This window comes from Herpailurus yagouaroundi, unplaced genomic scaffold (assembly GCF_014898765.1).
Source record: "Herpailurus yagouaroundi ecotype Mexico unplaced genomic scaffold, PumYag 190, whole genome shotgun sequence".
NCBI lineage: Eukaryota > Metazoa > Chordata > Mammalia > Carnivora > Felidae > Herpailurus > Herpailurus yagouaroundi.
The window spans coordinates 10421012-10439220 of record NW_024412421.1 but is presented as its reverse complement, the minus strand read 5'-3'; the positions used below and the strand labels follow the sequence as shown (position 1 = coordinate 10439220).

At 48.8% G+C, this 18209-nt stretch overlaps 2 non-coding genes across 2 annotated transcripts; one reads left to right on the top strand and one right to left on the bottom strand.

Moving 5' to 3' along the window:
- The first annotated feature begins 12184 nt into the window (after positions 1–12184).
- On the top strand, positions 12185–12267 carry TRNAL-CAG (transfer RNA leucine (anticodon CAG)). Its single transcript has one exon. It is a non-coding gene; the product is annotated as a tRNA-Leu (tRNA).
- A 288-nt stretch (positions 12268–12555) lies between these two features.
- TRNAL-CAG (transfer RNA leucine (anticodon CAG)) lies at positions 12556–12638 on the bottom strand. The gene has a single exon. It is a non-coding gene; the product is annotated as a tRNA-Leu (tRNA).
- Positions 12639–18209: the final 5571 nt, after the last annotated feature.

Below are 18209 nucleotides of genomic sequence, written 5' to 3'. Positions count from 1 at the left end.
ACATCTAAGAAACCTTTGCCTAACCCAAGGCCACAGAGATTTTCTCCTAAATGCTTTACAGTTTTAACTCTACATTTTGGTCTCTGATCCATTTGGGGTTAAATTTTGTGACTGGTTTGCTACAGGGGGCCCAATATCATTCTTTTGCATGTGTGTATCCAGTTGTCCCAACTCCACTTGCTGAACAGACTAATCTTTTTCCATTGAATTACCTTGGCTCCTTAGTTGAAAATCAATTGACCATAAATTTTTTTTTTTAATTTTTTTTTCAACGTTTATTTATTTTTGGGACAGAGAGAGACAGAGCATGAACGGGGGAGGAGAAGAGAGAGGGGGAGACACAGAATCGGAAACAGGCTCCAGGCTCTGAGCCATCAGCCCAGAGCCCGACGCGGGGCTCGAACTCACGGACCGCGAGATCGTGACCTGGCTGAAGTCGGACACTTAACCGACTGCGCCACCCAGGCGCCCCAATTGACCATAAATTTTAAGTGTTTATTTCTGGGCTCTCACTTCTATTCCATTGATCTACATGTCTCTCCTTACTCAGTCCCACACTCTTCTTTATTACTGTTGATTTACAGAAAGTTTAGAAATTGGGAAGTTATGCCCTCTGACTTTATTATTCTTTTTCAAGATTGCTTTCACTAATCTAGGCCATTTGTCTTTTAATATACATTTTAGAAACAGCTATTCAATTTCTGCCAAAAAAAAAAAAAAGGAGGAAAGGAAAGAAAAAGAATTTGAATTTAGTAAGAATTGAGTTGGATCTATAGGTCAAATAGAAGAGAAATTGCCTATTGAATATGTCTTCCAATCCATAGACATAGAATGTCTATTTATGTAGATTTCTTTAATTTCTCTTGGCAAAGACTTATAATATTCACTGTACAAATCTTCTTACACTGTGGTGTTAAATTTATTTCAAAGTACTTTATTCTATTTGATACTGTTGTGAATGGAATTGTGTTCCTAATTTTATTATTGGATTATTCATGAGTAGTATATAGAAATATAGTTGATTTTTACATATTAATCTTCCAGTCTACAATCTGACAGCATTACTTTTGTTTCTAGTAGGGTTTCTCGTGGGGGTTGTTTGTTTGTTTGCTTGCTTGTTTGGGTTTTTTGTTTGCTTGTTTTTTGATAGTTCCCTGAAATTTTTCTGTGTATATAATCGTGTCATCTACAAATGGGGGTAATTTACTTCTTCCTTTCCAATCTGGATACCTTTTATTTCTCTCTGTTGCTTAATTTTCAGGCTAGCACCTCTAACCCATTGTCAAATAAAGGAGGACAGAGCAGAAATCCTTGTCTTGTTCTTGATCAGCGGGGGAAAATATCCAGTCTTTCATCATTAAGTGTGATGTTAGCTGTGGGCTTCTCATAGATGCCCTTTATCAAGCTAAGGAAGTTCCCGTGTATTCTTGTGTTGAGTTGGTGTGTGTGTGTGTGCTTTTTTTTTTTAATCACAAAGGGGCATTGTATTTTTTCAAATTCTCGCATTTTGTAAATGTAATGCCTGTTAAATTTTTATTTTTTTATTTTTTTTATTTTTTGGGACAGAGAAAGACAGAGCATGAACGGGGGAGGGGCAGAGAGAGAGGGAGACACAGAATCGGAAACAGGCTCCAGGCTCTGAGCCATCAGCCCAGAGCCCGACGCGGGGCTCGAACTCACGGACCGTGAGATCGTGACCTGGCTGAAGTCGGACGCTCAACCGACTGCGCCACCCAGGCGCCCCTAAATTTTTTAAAAATATGTATAATGAGGGGAGCTTGGGTGGCTCAGCCAGTTAAGCATCTGACTTCAGCTCAGGTCATGATCTCACGGTTCGTGGATTTGAGTACCACCTGGGGCTCTGTGCCGGCAGTACGGATGGAGTCTGCTTCAGATCCTCTGTTTCCCCTTCTCTCTGCCCCTCCTCCCACCTCTCTCTCAAAAATAAAAACATTAAAAATATTTTAATGTGTAAAATGTAAAAAAAATGTGTGAAGTATTGAAATTCATCATTCTGGCATTTTTACAATGATAAAGGGGCGCCTGGGTGGCTTAGTCGGTTAAGTATCCGACTTTGGCTCAGGTCATGAGCTTGAGCCCTGCGTCGCGTTCTGTGCTGACAGCTCAGAGCCTGGAGCCTGCTTCGGATTCTGTGTCTCCCTCGCTCTCCACCCCTCCCCCACTCACACTCTGTCTCTCAAAAATGAATAAATGTTAAAAAAAAGTTTTAATAATATAACAGTGACTGCAGTTTGAATTTCCTTGTAACACACTGAGGTTCAAAGAAGAAAACCCCCAAAGGGTAGGATGTCTGGCCAGAGACTTCCTGATGTCTGCAGGAAGAAGAGGAGGAGACAGAAAGAAAAACATATATGGTTGGAAAATTCAATCCTTATCAGGAAAGGTACGAAAAGGATAGTGAAAGCTTTCTTCCTGCCCAGAGGTAATCTCTGATAATAGCTTTCTGTGATTCATTGCTTTGGGGGGGGGGGGGAACATGCGGGAGATGAAAACAAAAACAATTATGAAAGGAAGAAATAGAAAACTGGCTTGTGAACCCAAGTTCCCGTTTCATTTAACCCCTTATGTCTTATAGGACCTGTTTCGGCAAGTCCTGGTCTCCATTCTCCTTGGCCAGGAATGCAAGCCAGGAGGCCTCCTGGAAGCAACATTCCTGTCTTCCAAAAGTTAGACCGTGACATCCCCAGCTGGCTCCTGGCGAAAGGGAGGCCACCTAGGGCCTGCCCAGCGTCAGGTCCTGTCCCCTGGCAAATAACTTCTCTCCCTGGCTGTGGCCACCATGGTCATCTCTCATCAGAACCACAAGCATCTTCCTGGCCAGACTGAAAAAGGTAGTGAGGGTCTCCAGAGCACAAATGCCTTTTCCCCAGATCTTTTTTTATGACAAAACGAATTCACGCTCATGGTTAGAAAGTCCGGGGGCACAGAGAATGGGCACCCCTTTCTCATCAACTCTCCCCAGAGCAAGCCTGAGCTACCAGGTTTCTTGGCATCCCCCCAGAGTCGTCTGTCAGCCACCCCTGGGGGGCAATAAGGGTAATGATCCCATCCTATAGATGAGGAAACTGAGGCTTGAAGGGGAGAAGAAACCGTTGAGGCCACACAGCTGAAAAGTGGCAAAGTTGGGATTTGAACTTGACTCTCCTGCCCTCAAGTCTCCAAATTGCCATGAGTCTATCAGACGTGTAAGCCCCGAATGGCTCCATCCCAGGTTTATAGTGCTTCTTTGCACCATGCCTTGTCCCACACATACAGGCAAATCCTCACCCTGGCACACCCAGCGACTCAGCCCGCCGCACAAAAATGCCTCCCACACACATACTGGCCCAGCAGGGTGCCCTCACCCCCACAGACACACATCCGTCTCTAAACACACTTAATCACACATGTGCACATTGCATAAACACTGACACACATGTTCTCACTCCCAGAGACACACACTTCTACGCACCCACAGTCACAGACGCTGGCACAACCCCATCGGCACCAGACTCCTAGAGCCGGTCCAGACCCCACCCTAGAGAGGCCACATTCCCCTCCTGGCCAAGCTGCCTTCAAAGGTTCTACCTTCTGTCCCATCAAATTCCAGTTGCTGTCTTCTAGACCAGCTCTCATGCCAGCGGATGCCTCCCGTCCGCAGCCAGAGCTGGGCACCCTACCCCTTCCCTTCTGGCCAAGATTCTACGGCTCTTGTCCTCACCCCTCAGCCCCGGTAGCTCACGGAGTTTCTAGCTCGTGGAGTTTCTACCTCCTGGGGTTTATGGGCACAGATATCTTGAAGGGGACCTTGGCTGAAAGACACAAATCCCAGGCTGGAGGTAGAAGCCCAAGCCTGGTGATCTTTGTCTTCTCCCGCTGCCCGGTGTCACAGAATGTTTCTGAATCCCTTGCCTCAGTTTCCCTCAGTAGTTCTCAAAGGGTAGAAACCTGCACAGTCTAACGCAACAGGGACATGAAATAGATAGACTTCATGGAAACACACACTCCTGCCCCCACACCTATTTGGGACCCCCAGGGCTGGCGCAGAGTGGGTACTCAACCGGGGCACCAACTAGGTGGAGAAAGGAATGTTCCAGATATTAGGAGAGAATCGCTTCCTCCATAATATGATCTCGGGGATTAGAACCCAAGGACTGAGGTCTTCAGTGGGGGTGCTGTAAATATCTGGGGAAAAGACTCTGAATGTAGGATTTATCCATTCATTTGCTCAATTAATAAATATTTCTGGAGGACTTACAAGGTGCTGGGTGCTGGGGATGAGTGGGGGATGAAGAGCCCAGACAGGCCCTGCCCATATGCAGTGTGGGGGTCTGGTGGGGACGCATGCGGCCTGAGGTTCACACACACACACACACACACACACACACACACACACACACACACACTCGTACATAACTATACACCCTGCTGTGGTTCTGGTGCAGACAGGGGAGCTGACCCAGGCTGGAGCTCAGCTTCCCAGGGGGAGGGGACGTCCATTGGGGAGCTGAGGACCAGGTGGAGGCACTGAGCTCCTCAACAGCGCTGAATCCTTTTCAGAACGCCTGACCTGGAAAAATATTGCATCAGGCCCCGCCTCTTTTTTATTGGGAGCTTCATAAACCAAGACACTTGCTGTATGTACCTGCTGAAACCTTTGGAGAACACAAGAGGGGTCAGTAATACGTCTTTTCGTTTTTGTTGTTGTTGTTTTAGAATGAGAAGTAATTGTCACGACTTTTTTCTCTTGCATGGCAAAAGCAGTGAATTGGGGGGACATGGCTCCTCCAAGGAGCCTCTGGCTAGAGGACGGGGCACCCTGATTTTGCACTACTCCATAATGACTCCTGGGACCCCGAGAGTCCATCTGGCACTTGCCCAGGCCCCTGCTGGCTGGCACATCATCTGTTGAGGTCTCCAGGACTAGAGTATTTTTTCTAGAATCTGGATGCCAGCAAAGAAAAGCACTGCAGGAACCAGGAAAAAAAACACAGTGTTTCTATTTCCTAGATAAAACAGAAATTGTGAGGCACAGTAATAGCTCAGGAAAACCTGCCAACTATTTGAGGATGAACGAATTTCTGGAAGAAATGTTAAAACTCTGACTGGCTCCACGCTGATGGGAAAGGCTTGCAGCTGCTGGTTTCTGTCTCCCCTCCACCCCTGCCCAGAAGTGGGGGCCCCTCTTCCCCTCCCTGGATGGGCATGGGCATCGGATATAGCCTGCAATTCTGGGTCCCAGCATTTCGGGGCCAACCGACTCTGCACAGCTGGGGACACGGCAGCACAAGCCCTGGGTCCTCATGACGCACAGAAAAAATGCATGGTGGCTGGAGGGAAAGTGGAATGTTCGTCCCTTTGTACTGCCCTCTCCCCAAGATCCCCTGCTTCCCTGGAGGAACCCGTGGCCCGTCTTAACCCTCGGTTCTCCTCAGACCCATCTCATCTGCGTCCAACTTTCAGGCCTTTCCTCATGCTGTGCCCCCTGCCTGGGACGTCCTCCCCTTCCCCTCCATCCCTGCAGGTCAGACCTGTCCTTCTTTGCCTATCTTCTCTTTGACACCTTTGGAGCTTTTCCAACACTGCATAGTTTCCTTGGGTAGGCTCTGATCTCCTGCTTCCTGAGGTTTTGCTGGTGAGTCACGAGGCCAGCCCCGTATGATAGAAATACAACACGAGATGCATAGACAATTAAATTTTCCCAGTAGCAACACTGAAAAAGTAAACGCAAACTGTTGAAATAAATTTTAATAGTGTTTTTTATTTAGTAAAACACAGCCAAAACATTCTCTTCTACAAGTCATCAATATTATAAATCAATAATAAAATCATTTCCACTTCTTCTCCTCCTTTCTTTGAAATCCAGTTTGTAGATTACATTTATGACCCATCTCAATCCAGTGTGGCCACATTCCCAATGCTCAGTAACGAGCTTGTGACCACCATATTGGCCAGAAGAGAGATATAGGCTGTATTCATCTTTGGGTTACGCGTGGCAAAAGTTGACATTGAAGTGGCTTAAGTGAAAAGAGGCATTAGCTCATGCAACTGAAAAGGCCAGGCATGGACGGCTTCAGGCACAGCTAGATCCAGGTTGGTAGCAGAAGACTGGAGTGGAGAGGAAGAGGGGCGGGCAGGGGGAGGAGGAAGTAGCCAGAGTGGGGGTTGGATTGAATTCCAAGGGGCTCCCAGAGAGTACTGGAGCATCAGGTAGAACAAGAAAGCCAGAATCTAGTCCTGCGGAGAGATTCAAAAGATTTAATGACTAGGATGGCACCTGCCAATGAGGACAGATAACAGCCTTTGTGCTGCAGCGGGCCGGGCCGGGGTTGGTCAACTGTGGGAATCAGGAGTGAGGAGGGGCCGAGGAGGTGGTGAGGACACAGGGCAGCCCTGTTAACCGACCAGTACCGCAGTAGCTTACTCCATCATGCGGATGTGGGCATGGGGAGTATACAGCAGACTAGCCAGTGGTCTAGACCTCACACACTGCGTGTCCCCTCACCACTAAACTAAGCACTCAGCCAGTCCTGAGAGAAAGCCCTGGGCTGGGGGTGAGGGCGGGGAGGTAAGCAGAATACGAAATCTTTTATCTGAAAGAGGCAGAGCAGATGGGGCCTGTGAGGGGGCCTGGAGGTCCCTGAGTACCAGATGGGCCAAAGGAGCTGATGTGCCCATGCAGAGGGCCGGACATACTGGTCAGAGATGAAGGCTGCAGGATCAGGCAAGGGTCGTGGATGGCCTCACCTGGGGAGGCATCCCGGGCTCCACCTGAGAGGGACAGAAAACTGGTTTGAGGCACCCAGGGAATTTACTCCTCCGTCCATCCATCCGTCCATCCATTTGTCCATTCATCCACTCATGCAGTGCTTCCTTATCAAGCTCCTGCTGGGAATAACTGGTGAACAAGATGGCCAAGGTTACTGCCTTTGCAGAGCACAGACCCTGGTAGGAGAGAAGCCCGATCATCAAATAAGCCAGCGAGTGAGCCCAGTGGCTTTGCATCTGTAAGGCGGAGGCCAGATGGAAAGCGAGTGGGAGATAAGGCGTGGGGCCACTTCAGCCAGGATACAGCAGAGCTGACATGGGACAGACAGAAGGAACCAGTCCTGCATACGCTGGAGGGAAATGACTCCACACAGAGGAAATACCAGGGCAAAGGCCCCAGGAGGGCACAGGCTTTGTGTGTTAGAGAAAGAGAAAGATGGGGTAGGGGTTGGAGGTGGCAGGTGGGGTTGGAGAGGAGAGCAAGGCTGGCTCATATGGGGCAGTCAGGGGCTGCTGTGCTTGTGGGGAGGGCACTGCGGACCGTCTTGCCTCAAAGTCAAGTTTGGCAGCTGAAAAGTTGCCCCACAGTATTCACCAGGGGCAAGAAAGGGTACAGGACTTTCTCTTCCTGGGCTAACACACAAAGCGTGTATTCTATTCCAAGCACTCTCCCCGCTCAGCTTTCCAACAGCCCTTTGAGGCAGATACTCTTCCTAAATCCATTTTACGCACAGGGAAATTGAGGAACTGAGAGGAACAGAGAAGCTAAGTAACTCCCCTATGGTCACAGAGCTGGCAAAAGGCAGAAGCAGGATTTGGGTTCAGATGGTTCTAGAGTCCAAACGCATACACACACTCGGCCATGCTGCCTCGAGTTAAAATTGGCTCTGTACCCCTTGCTTATGGTCAGCTACAGGGCCTCCTTCCTTCATGGGGTTCTCTTTCTAGGGTGACCAAAGGCTTTGGGGGCATGATATGTAGTCCAGAGAACTTGGAAGTGAGCTTGTGGCCTTCGGTCCATTCTGGTCACCACCGTCCACGCGCCCCATTCAAAATTGGGGAACTGGGCCAACCGCCTCTCTCCATGTCACGGGTGGACCTGGGTGGACCGAGCTTTTCCCATCCCATTCCATCAAAGATCCACGCCTGCTTCATCCACTGCACCCCTGGGTTTCCCACTCCATAAGCCAAGATGCCCAACCCAGGGCCTTGGCAGGGCTTCAGTGCTGGCGCCTGGTGATTTCTGTCTCCCCACCTTGGCCAAGGAAACCAGAGCCTGGACACAAAAACTTGGCCACGCTGCTGAGACTGGCTTGCTGGGAAAATCCTACCCTTTCTTCTAAGTCTCTTCCAATAATAAAAACAGGAGTAAAAATAACATCACAAAGTCCAGCTGGCCAAACTTCATGGTTTTTGTTTTGTTTTGTTTTGTTTTTTGGTTTTGTTTCCTAAAGGAGACAATGTAGAGAAAGCACCTATCACAGTCCCGGGCCCAGGATGGTTCTCAAGAAAGGGGTATTGATCCAGAAGAATCAGGCTCTACTTACCAGCTGTGAGACTCTGAGTAAGTTACTTGGCCTCTCTGAGCCTCATTTTCCTTATCTGTAAAATGGGAGCAAAGACAGCCTGTGTCGTGGTGTTGTTATGAACACCAAGTGAAATAATGGAAGTAAAAAAGGCATTCGCTAAAACTCAGCTTCCTGCCACCCTTTCTCCACGCAGAGGTGGTGATGGGTGCCAAGGTCACAGGGATGTTAGGATCCCCGTTTCGGGCCCCTCAGCTGGCTGAGCACCAGCTTGTCACTTGGCGGTCTGACTTCATCCGCACTTTTGGGCTGGGCACAGGGGGAGCCATGCTGGGGCGTCCCCACCACCGGTAGACTTTCCAGGCTGAGGTCAGGGGACTTTCCTCTTCCAAGCTGGACAAATGCCCAGAGGGGAGGCCTGTCCCTTTAGGGTCCACTGTTGATGCCAAGACTGGTGATAAGTGGAAAACGAGAAAAACAGGAACTCTCCCTTCCCATTTTTGGTCTTGGGGGCCTGAGGCTGGAATGGGATCCTGAGAAGCTTCCTCCAGGCCAGCAGTCTCGTACCCGAAAGGTGTCGAGGGAGGAGGGCCGACCATCCAGCTCAACCCAGGAGACAGTGCTGAGTGGAGCTCCAGTACTGACCCCCATCGAGCCAGCACTCTCCTCCAGCCAGGTCAGGAGGGCAGCAGGCAGAGCGGGGCTGGCTTGGGCTGTAGCTCTGGCCTGCCTGGTTTCTTATCTCTAAAATGATGTATAAGGCATGAGGGGAAGGTTCCAGAGCACCTTAGCAAGTCACTCAGAATGTCTGAGCCTTAACTCCTTGCAAAATGGAGCAGGAGTGGGGAGTCAGCAGCACTTGCCTTAAAGAGAAGTTGTGAGTGGCTGGTAACCTGGCCCCTCTATGGCCTTAGTGACTTTCTGTCCCATCCCAGCATCCCCTCTCTCCACATCTGCACCCAGTGCACACACCAGCCAGCCAGTGGGGCTTGTCCTTTTTTATTACCAAAACACATCTTGAGTCTTGAATTCAGCCACCTTTTGCAATCGCCACTTCCCCGGTCTAGCCATCCCCATCTCTCACGGCCTTGGGCTCTGATGTTTCTCTTGGCCTCTCACATCCACCCGCCACATAGCTGCCAAAGGGATCGTTTTCAAAGGCTAACTGGATCCAGTCACCTACTCCCCTGCTTAAAGTACTCCAGTGACAACGATGCTATCACACACAGAAGAAAATCCAAATTCCCCTCCCCGGCGTCCAGCCCTGTGTGATATGGACTTCAGCCTCCTCCCACCCTTATCCCTGCCCCACTGGCTCGCTGCCTCTCCAACAGACCACACTTCTCCCTGCCTCGGGGCCTTTGCACTGGCTATGCGTGCCACCTAGAAGGCCACCAGCTTTGATTTTGCTTGTCTCTCCCTTTTGAACTGTGTCACCTCCTCAGAGAGGTCCTCCCTGACCACTCTTCCTATGAGAGCCCCTGGGCATTCTTGATCATTGTTAAAGGGGACTTCTTAAAGGGGACTTCTTAAAGGGATTTCTGTGATTCTCCTAGAAATGTAAAATGGGGGACACCTGAGTGGCTCAGTCAGTTAAGCAGCCAATTCTTGGTTTGGGCTCGGGTCATGATCTCATGGTTTGTGAGTTTGAGCCCCATATCAGGCTCAAAGCTGCCAGTGTGGAGCCTTCTTGGGGTGTTCTCTCTCTCCCTCTCTCTCTGCCCTTCCCCCACTCGCTCTCTTTCTTTCAAAAACAAATAAATAAACGTTATATTAAAAAAAAGAAATATAAAATGAACACAAGTCAGATGTCATGGAATGCATTAATTTATGAGAAAACCAGAAGGTGTTAGAACTGGTTCTAAGGAGAATTCAAAGACACGTGTATATTGGCAATCAGGAATGATGAAATGAATTTATAAAGAGATGCATAGGGGCACCTGGGTGGCCCAATTGGCTAAGCATCCGGCTCTTGATCTCAACTTGGGGCATGATTTCTCGTTTCGTGAGATTGAACCCCATGTTGAGCTCTGTGCTGACAACGGGGAGCCCGCTTGGTATTCTCTCCCCCCCCCACCCCGTCCCCCGCCTCACTCATCCTTGCATTCTGTCTCTCTGTTTCAGAATAAGTAAATAAATCAATAAATGGATAAATGGCCAATATCCAGCGGGCAATATTTAATTACATTCCACCCCAACAAAATCCACTTGCGTTTCTATGGATGAGATTCAAGTAACGAAAGGTAATGAAAGGTGCAGGCGCCTATAGAATCAGATGGCCAGGATTGGTGCTCCAGAGAGTTATTTGGTTATCTTACAGGTTTCCTGACTTTCTAGCACTTACCAGCACCTGACCTTCTTTGCCGTTTGCAATTCAACTTGAGGGCAGAAACTGTGTTTTGTAACACCATCTGCAAGCCCTTTCCAGTGTCCAGGGTAATTTGTATTTCAGGAGAAGATACAAAAGAGGTCATTGCTGAGCCTAAAGAAATAAATTCTGACAGCCAAGGAGGAGGGGGCATTTGTGGGAAGGAAAGGGCGCCGGCAGGTTCATCACCCGTTAAATAACCAAGACCTCCGCGCACCCAGAAGCCTCGGCACCTCTTGGCAGCCCAAGCCCTGAGCGTCCCCAAAGGGACCTGACCCGGAGTTGGTAGGGAAAGTTCTCTGGCTGAGGCTGTTCTGTGATACCATGTCAGGTAAGTCAGAGGGCACTGAGGGGCGAATGTGACTCCACCACACATTAGGGTCTGTCTCCTGGACTCTAGGGTCGACCCCCAGAAGTCGCCCTCAGGCGCTCTCTTTCAGACCCGCGTTTACACAGCAAGTCAGTGGCCCAGCCACGCCAGAACCTCTGTCTCCTGTGCCCTCATTCTGCCCGTCTTTCTTTAGGAGATGCATCTTCTCCAGGGCCTCTGGGGAGCCTGGAAATGGGGGCGTATGAGATCCTGCGAGAGTGGAGGTGCCTTTTTGCCTCCCGGAAATCCCGCGGAGAAAGGCGCCTTCGAGGCGCATAAATCTTCTGATCCCGGGACAGAGGCGGGTGCGTGCCTAAATCTGGGGTTATGGCAGGAGGGGGCGGAAGGTGCTGCGGGGGCGGGTGGGGAGGAGTCCGGCTCTGCTTCCCGCAGAGGCGGGGTGAGGATGCGGGTGAGAGGCGGCTGCTGGGGAGGAAAAGTGAATCACAAAATGACAGAATGCAGGAAGGAGGAGGCGAGGTAAGGATGAACCCACGGACATTCCCTGCGCGTCCACTGTGTGCCAAACACGGTTTGGGCTCTAAGGACACGGTCAGGGAACAGAGCGTATCCGGTTGTGCCGCTGCAGGACGCGGTCTAACCCCGAGCCTGAATAAATGGCTTTAACACGCATATAAATGTGAAGTTGCGGTTCCAACAAACGTTTGCAAGGAGAACGCGAGGTGCTTGCGATTAGACCTTGAAATACCCGGGTTTCACCTGGTAGGGGCGCCAGCAGAGATCTACATAAGCCAGTTCGGGAATGTGGGCTTGACTGCCTCGAGCAGGAAATGCGCAGGGAGTGTATGCAGAAATGCAAAGGTGCTCGAAGATATGCAAGTATCAAAGCCGACACGAATCGTAAATGAATGCACGCATGCATAATGAATACGTGTCCGAGACACGAATGCCTGGGGGCCAAAGTGACAGTCCTCGATTCTCCAGCACGCTGCGCGCGCCCTCTGCTGCCACCAACGCGCCTCGCTCCGCCCTTTCTCGTCCCATTTCGTCCCTCCCCTTTGAGCCAGAGCGCTTTTCTTTCCAGGTCTTCCCGGCACCCGGCGTAAAACAAAGCCCCGGCCGGTTGTTCGCTACGCATGCGCACAGTAGAACTATTCCGAAGAGGTTTGCTTGCAAAGCAGCGTCTGAGCAGTCAGGATGGCCGAGCGGTCTAAGGCGCTGCGTTCAGGTCGCAGTCTCCCCTGGAGGCGTGGGTTCGAATCCCACTCCTGACAAGTGCTGTTTTGTTTTTTTCACCAACAGCTGCAAGTCAGTTTTGTTTTCCACGAACAGCCGCAAATCAACTAGGGAATACGTTACACCTTTGGGTATTCTTTTCATCTCTTTACAAAACAAGTATTTCCTTCCTAACAGGCATTTTCTTCTTAGTGACATTCATTTGGCTTTGGATTGTAAAAAGAAAGCCCCGACGCGTGCCGCAGAGCCCTTTTTAGTGTGGTCAGATGCACCTTTCTCTAACGTTGTCTAACGTTGCAGAAAGAGAACGGCAAAAGGGTGGGAATTGTCAGAAGTGGGATTCGAACCCACGCCTCCAGGGGAGACTGCGACCTGAACGCAGCGCCTTAGACCGCTCGGCCATCCTGACTTCCTGCCAGTGTTCTACAAAGATTCATAGTAGTTGCCATTTCCGTGCCACGTGGTTCGAGAACCCGCAAGTTGTTTTAGGGTAGCTGGCAGCCCCAGGTCCTGCCGCACTGCTCCAGGCGTCCACAGGTAAAAAAACAAAAAACAAAAAACAAAAAACCCCAAAAAACCCCCAAAACCCACCCTTGTTGCCGAGACTCGCTGTTATCTTTCAATTTCTTCCGTCTTTTTTCTACGTATGGAAACTGTGTAGCCTGGGAAGTCAGTTTCCCTTGCCATCCCTAGAAAATATCCATAAAAATAAACACAATGGAAACAAAACTATATTGTTAAATTCTAGCCATTCGCCAATGCTCGGAACCTGAAAATGTGACGTGTATTTAACGACTGATAACTATCGGTCGCCAGGGTCAGGACTATTGTTGGGCCCCTGAGGGTAGTGGGGAGGGGATTTAGACGATTCTTTTTGGAAGGGAGGTGCTCTGCGAAGAACTTTGCCTTGAGCTCCTCAGGATTGGAAGCCGTGGAATCCCATTCCACTCGTGTTTAACTGGAGCCACAGCCAGAGAAATTTGGCTTTTATACCTTTTTAATAAACTGAACAAGGGAAAAGCCGGAGGCTGTTAAACTTGGAGAGGAGACGATTTATCTGTCTACAAAAGCCTGATGTGTACGAGGGATTGGGATTGTGTCCGTCTCTCCTTGCTCCAAGAGGGGGCAAGCAGGGGGTAGGTAGTTAGAGAGGAAGCTTTTCATAGAAGAAAGAGCTTGCTGGAAAGGAAACAGGCTGTCTGTGTAGATAGTGATAACCCCGTCAGTGGAGGCAATCAAGACAAGGCTGGACATCCACTTGGTGGAAAAGCTCTGTATAGGGCTCCACTCTGCTGGTGCAGAGCCTGCTTGGGATTCTCTCTCTCTCTCTCTCTCTCTCTCTCTCCCTCCCTCTCTCTCTAGCCCTTCCATGTGCTCCCTTTCTCTCTGTCTCAAAATAAATAAACTTTAAAATAAGAAATAATTAAAAATTTATCCCTTAACAAAATGTACTCCACATCCAGTGGGAAAATAAGGTTATTTATCTACAGATGGGTGCTACTGTGGCATCTACAGACTGCTGTAGAAGTGCCAATTTACCATTGGGCAGAAGAAGAAAAAAAGGACATTTGGGAGATAACGGAGATGGTGAAGCCCCCTGTCCTGGAGAAGAGGTCTTGGGAATGGTCCTGGAACTGCATGCAGGCTTGGTTGACAAGGATGAAAGGATAGGGACAGTTCCCAGCAGCAGTGCCCAGGGCCAGAGTCAGGAGAGGGACACCTCCCCTCCCATGGCTGGAGCTGGATCTTCCACCATCTAAAGGGAGGCTGAAGGAGATTAGCAGAGCTTTCCTCCCCTCGGTGGCTTCTCCTATGTCACCTCCTCCAGGAAGCCTTCCTTGATGCTCCTTTCTCTTACTGAGGCTTTTTGGCTTCCTCTGTGTTCCCGCAAGCTCTTAGGCAAACCCCTCCCAACAATGGAATCGGAATGGCCTGTCTAGGTATGTGTGCCTTCTCCTGTTTCTAACACTGAGCTCTTCAAAAGGGCAGGGATTGCAAGAGTCTTTGCCACTGAAACCCTGGGGCCTAGGACACAAAAACGTGGAGAGGGAGATAAATGAGTGCCAACTGAATAACGAATGAGACAACAGGATAGGGGTGTGCCCAGGCAGGAAGTCCTGGAAATGCCACCCCAGACCTCCTCGGGCAGCTGGCGCCTGGACAGAATGGGGTCACTCTGCCAGAGCCCTGGACTGCCCCCATCGCCCAGGAATAGAAGCCATGCATCCTTGAACAAATAGTTAATCCAACACCCTCTCTCTGGAGCTCTGGACCTCCCATCCCGAACAACCCCTGTTCCAATCCCAGTAGGCAGAAGGGCCCGGGCAGGGAAAGTAACCAAACCTCCAGTCTGACCTTTGCCTCCGTCTGAGCCAATCAGTAACTGGCCCAGAGGTTGGCAGGGCCATGCCAGCACCCCACCCACTGCGTCCGCGCCTTGACTGTGTCCTTCAACAGAGACACGCACACAACGGGCATCAGCCCAAACCACTCAGCGTCCTGATGTCTGCTCTTTGCTCTTGTATCATCCTCCTGGAACGCCTCCTTCTCAAATTGCTCTTTTCAAGGCTCTGTTCAAATGGCACCTCCACCCTGAAGGCCCCACATCTTCTCTCTGTACCAGGAAATTCAAGCCTGGTGGCATTTCATGGAAATGGGTCTTTGCTTCGAATTCGTAGAGCCCACCAACGCTGTTGGCTCTGATTTTCCAGCTCACCCCACTTCCAGCCTGCCCCTTGGATGTACCCAAAGAGGTTAGGAGATTGGAGAGTGATAGGAGGAACCATCTGGCCCCTGGTCACATCAGCTTACTGTGCAACTTGAGGTAACTCCTGTCCCACCCTGAAATGGACAGATGTCCCAGTGGCGATGGGAGGAGTTTGGATCACTGCACTTCCCAAACTTTAGGCATTTATTACCCGCTTTTTCCTTATCTGTATACCATTTGTGCACGTTAACAAAACCTTTTTTTTTTTTTTAATGTTTATTTATTTTTGAGAGAGAGAGGAAGACAGAGGATCCCAAACAGGCTCTGCACCGTCAGCACAGAGCCCAACGTGGGGCTCAAACTCACGAACCATGAGACCGTTACCTGAGATGAAGTTGGACACTTAACTGACTGAAACACCCAGGCACCCCAACAAAAACATTTTCATTGTAGTTAGATACATATAGGGGCGCCTGGGTGGCTCAGTCAGATAAGCATCAGACTTGATTTCAGCTCAGGTCCTGATCTCACAGTTCATGAGATCAAGCCCCACGTTGGGCTCTGTGCTGACCGTGTGGAGCCTGCTTGGGATTCTCTCTCTCCCTCTCTCTCTGCCCCTCCCCTGCTCATGTTTCCCCCCTCTCAAAATAAATACATAAATGTTAAAAATAGTAATACTATTTTTAAAGACACAAATAAACATAAGATTTACCATTCTTACTATTTGAAGTATATGGTTCTGTGGCATTCACATTCTATTGCAACTCTCACCCCATTCCATTTCCAGAACTTTTTTGTCTGCCCCAAGTGAGACTCTGTCCCCATTAAACATTAACTCCCAATCCTCACTTTCTGCACCTCTTTGCCACCGCTGTCCCACTTTCTGTTCCTGTGACTGTGACTCCGCATAGAAGTGGAATCAAACAGTAGATGTCCCTGTGACTGGCTTGTGTCACTGAGGATAATGTCTTCGAAGTTCATGCTATAACATGGGTCAGAATGTTACTCGGTTTTCAGGCTGAATAACATTCCGCTGTATGGACATACCACATTTGTTTGTGCATCCATCCATCGGCGGACACTTGGGAGGCTTCTTCCTTTGGTGGTTGTGACTCATGCTGCTGTGAGCATGGGTGTACGAATATCTCGTCCAGACCCTGCTTTCGGTTTTTTTGGGCGTATACCCACAAGTGGAATTGCTGAATCATATGGTCATTCTGGGTTTTGTTTTTTTGACGCTAATTTAATTTTGAGAGCGAGAGAGAGATAGAGAGGGTGCACGTGGAAGAGGGGCAGAGAGAGAGGGGACGGAGAGAATCCCGAGCAGGTTCCTTGCTGTCAGCAAAGAGCCTTGACGCAGGGCTCAAACTCACGAACCGTGAGCGCATGACCTGAGCGGAAATCAAGAGGGCACTTAACTGACTGAGCCACCCAGGCACCTCCCAGTACTTCTGTTTTTAATTTTTTGAGAAACCATCCTACTGTTTCCCACAACAGCTTCATCATTTTTGCATTCCTACCACCAGGGCACGGTGGTTCTAATTCCCCACATCCTGGCCAACCCTTGTGTTCTCTCTTGATTGCTTGTTTGTTTTTAATAGCAGTCATTCTAATGAATGTGAGGTGATATCTCATTGTGGTTTTGATTTGCATTTCCTTAATGATTAGTGGTGTTGAGCATCTTTCTTTTTTATTTTTTAAATGCTTATTTATTTTTGAGAGAGAGAGAGAGACAGAGCATGAGTGGGGGAGGGGCAGAGAGAGACAGAGTCACAGAATCCAAAGCAGGCTCTAGGCTCTGAGCTGTCAGCACAGAGCTCGACTTGGGGCTTGAACCCATGAACCGTGAGATCATGACCTGAGCAGAAGTTAGAGGCTTAACCGACTGAGCCACCCAGGCGCCCCGGGGCATCTTTTCATCCGCTTGTTGGCCATGCGTATATCTTCTTTGGAGAAATGTCTGTTCAAGTCCTTTGTCCAGTTTTTGTTTTTTGGTTTTTTTTAGTTCATTGTTGAGATTGAGTTGTAGGGGGTTCTTTGTATACTGAGTTAATTAACCCCTTGAGTCAGATATATGGTTGGCAAATATTTTCTCCCAATCTATACGTTGGTCACCTTTTCACATATTGTGTCCTTTGATGCACAGAAAATTTAATTTTGATATAGTCCGGTGTTTGTTTTTTTTTTACTTTTGTTGCCTGTGCTTTTTGGCATGGTTCCCTAGAAATCATTGCCAAATCCAATGTCATGAAGATTCCCCCCCTATGTTTTCTTCTATAGTTTTAGAGTTAATTTTTAGGTCTTTGATTCACTGGAGTTAATTTTCATAGATGGTGTAAGGTAAGGGTCTAACTTCATTGTTTTGTGTGTGTATACTTTTCCCAGCAACATTTGTTGAAAGACTGCCCTTTTCCCAGTGAATGGTCTCGACACCCTTGGCAAAACCATTTGACCGTCTATGCAAGGGTTTTTGTGCACTTTTTTTTTTTTAATTTTTTTCAACGTTTATTTATTTTTGGGACAGAGAGAGACAGAGCATGAACGGGGGAGGGGCAGAGAGAGAGGGAGACACAGAATCGGAAACAGGCTCCAGGCTCTGAGCCGTCAGCCCAGAGCCTGACGCGGGGCTCGAACCCACGGACCGCGAGATCGTGACCTGGCTGAAGTCGGACGCTTAACCGACTGCGCCACCCAGGCGCCTGTGCACTTTTTAAAAACTAAATATTTTCTTGGAATGGCCTCATTTTAAAACTAATAAATGTGTTATGGGAAGAAACTTATAATACGGCTAGAATAGAAAACCCACCTCATTACCCAGAAATGGAAGGTTACAGTAAAAATAAGCACAATGGGAACCAAACCACTGTCATTAAATTCTAGCCAGAATATTTATTCACTGAAAAGAATGAACAGAATGAGGTGTTGAAGACCTATCAGCACCAAAGGAGGTTTTCTCCTCGGCGTAATCAGATTGATAGCAAAGTTAAAAACAAAGTGCATGTAATGAAGCATCATAGATGTTTGATGACTGCCCTGGACCATTGCCCCTCAGGATCCCTGCTGGTGATGAGAAGCCTTAGACATTGATTCTAGTTCTGCTGATGTCTCTAATTCAACCGGTGACCCCGGGCAAGTTTCTGCCCTTTTTCCAGCTGGTGTACTCATCTGTAAAACCAATGATGACCAGCCACTTTGGAAAACAGTTTCGCAAATGTCTTGTAAAGTTAATAATAACACATAACATATGCTCCAACAATTCTAGTCCTAGGTATT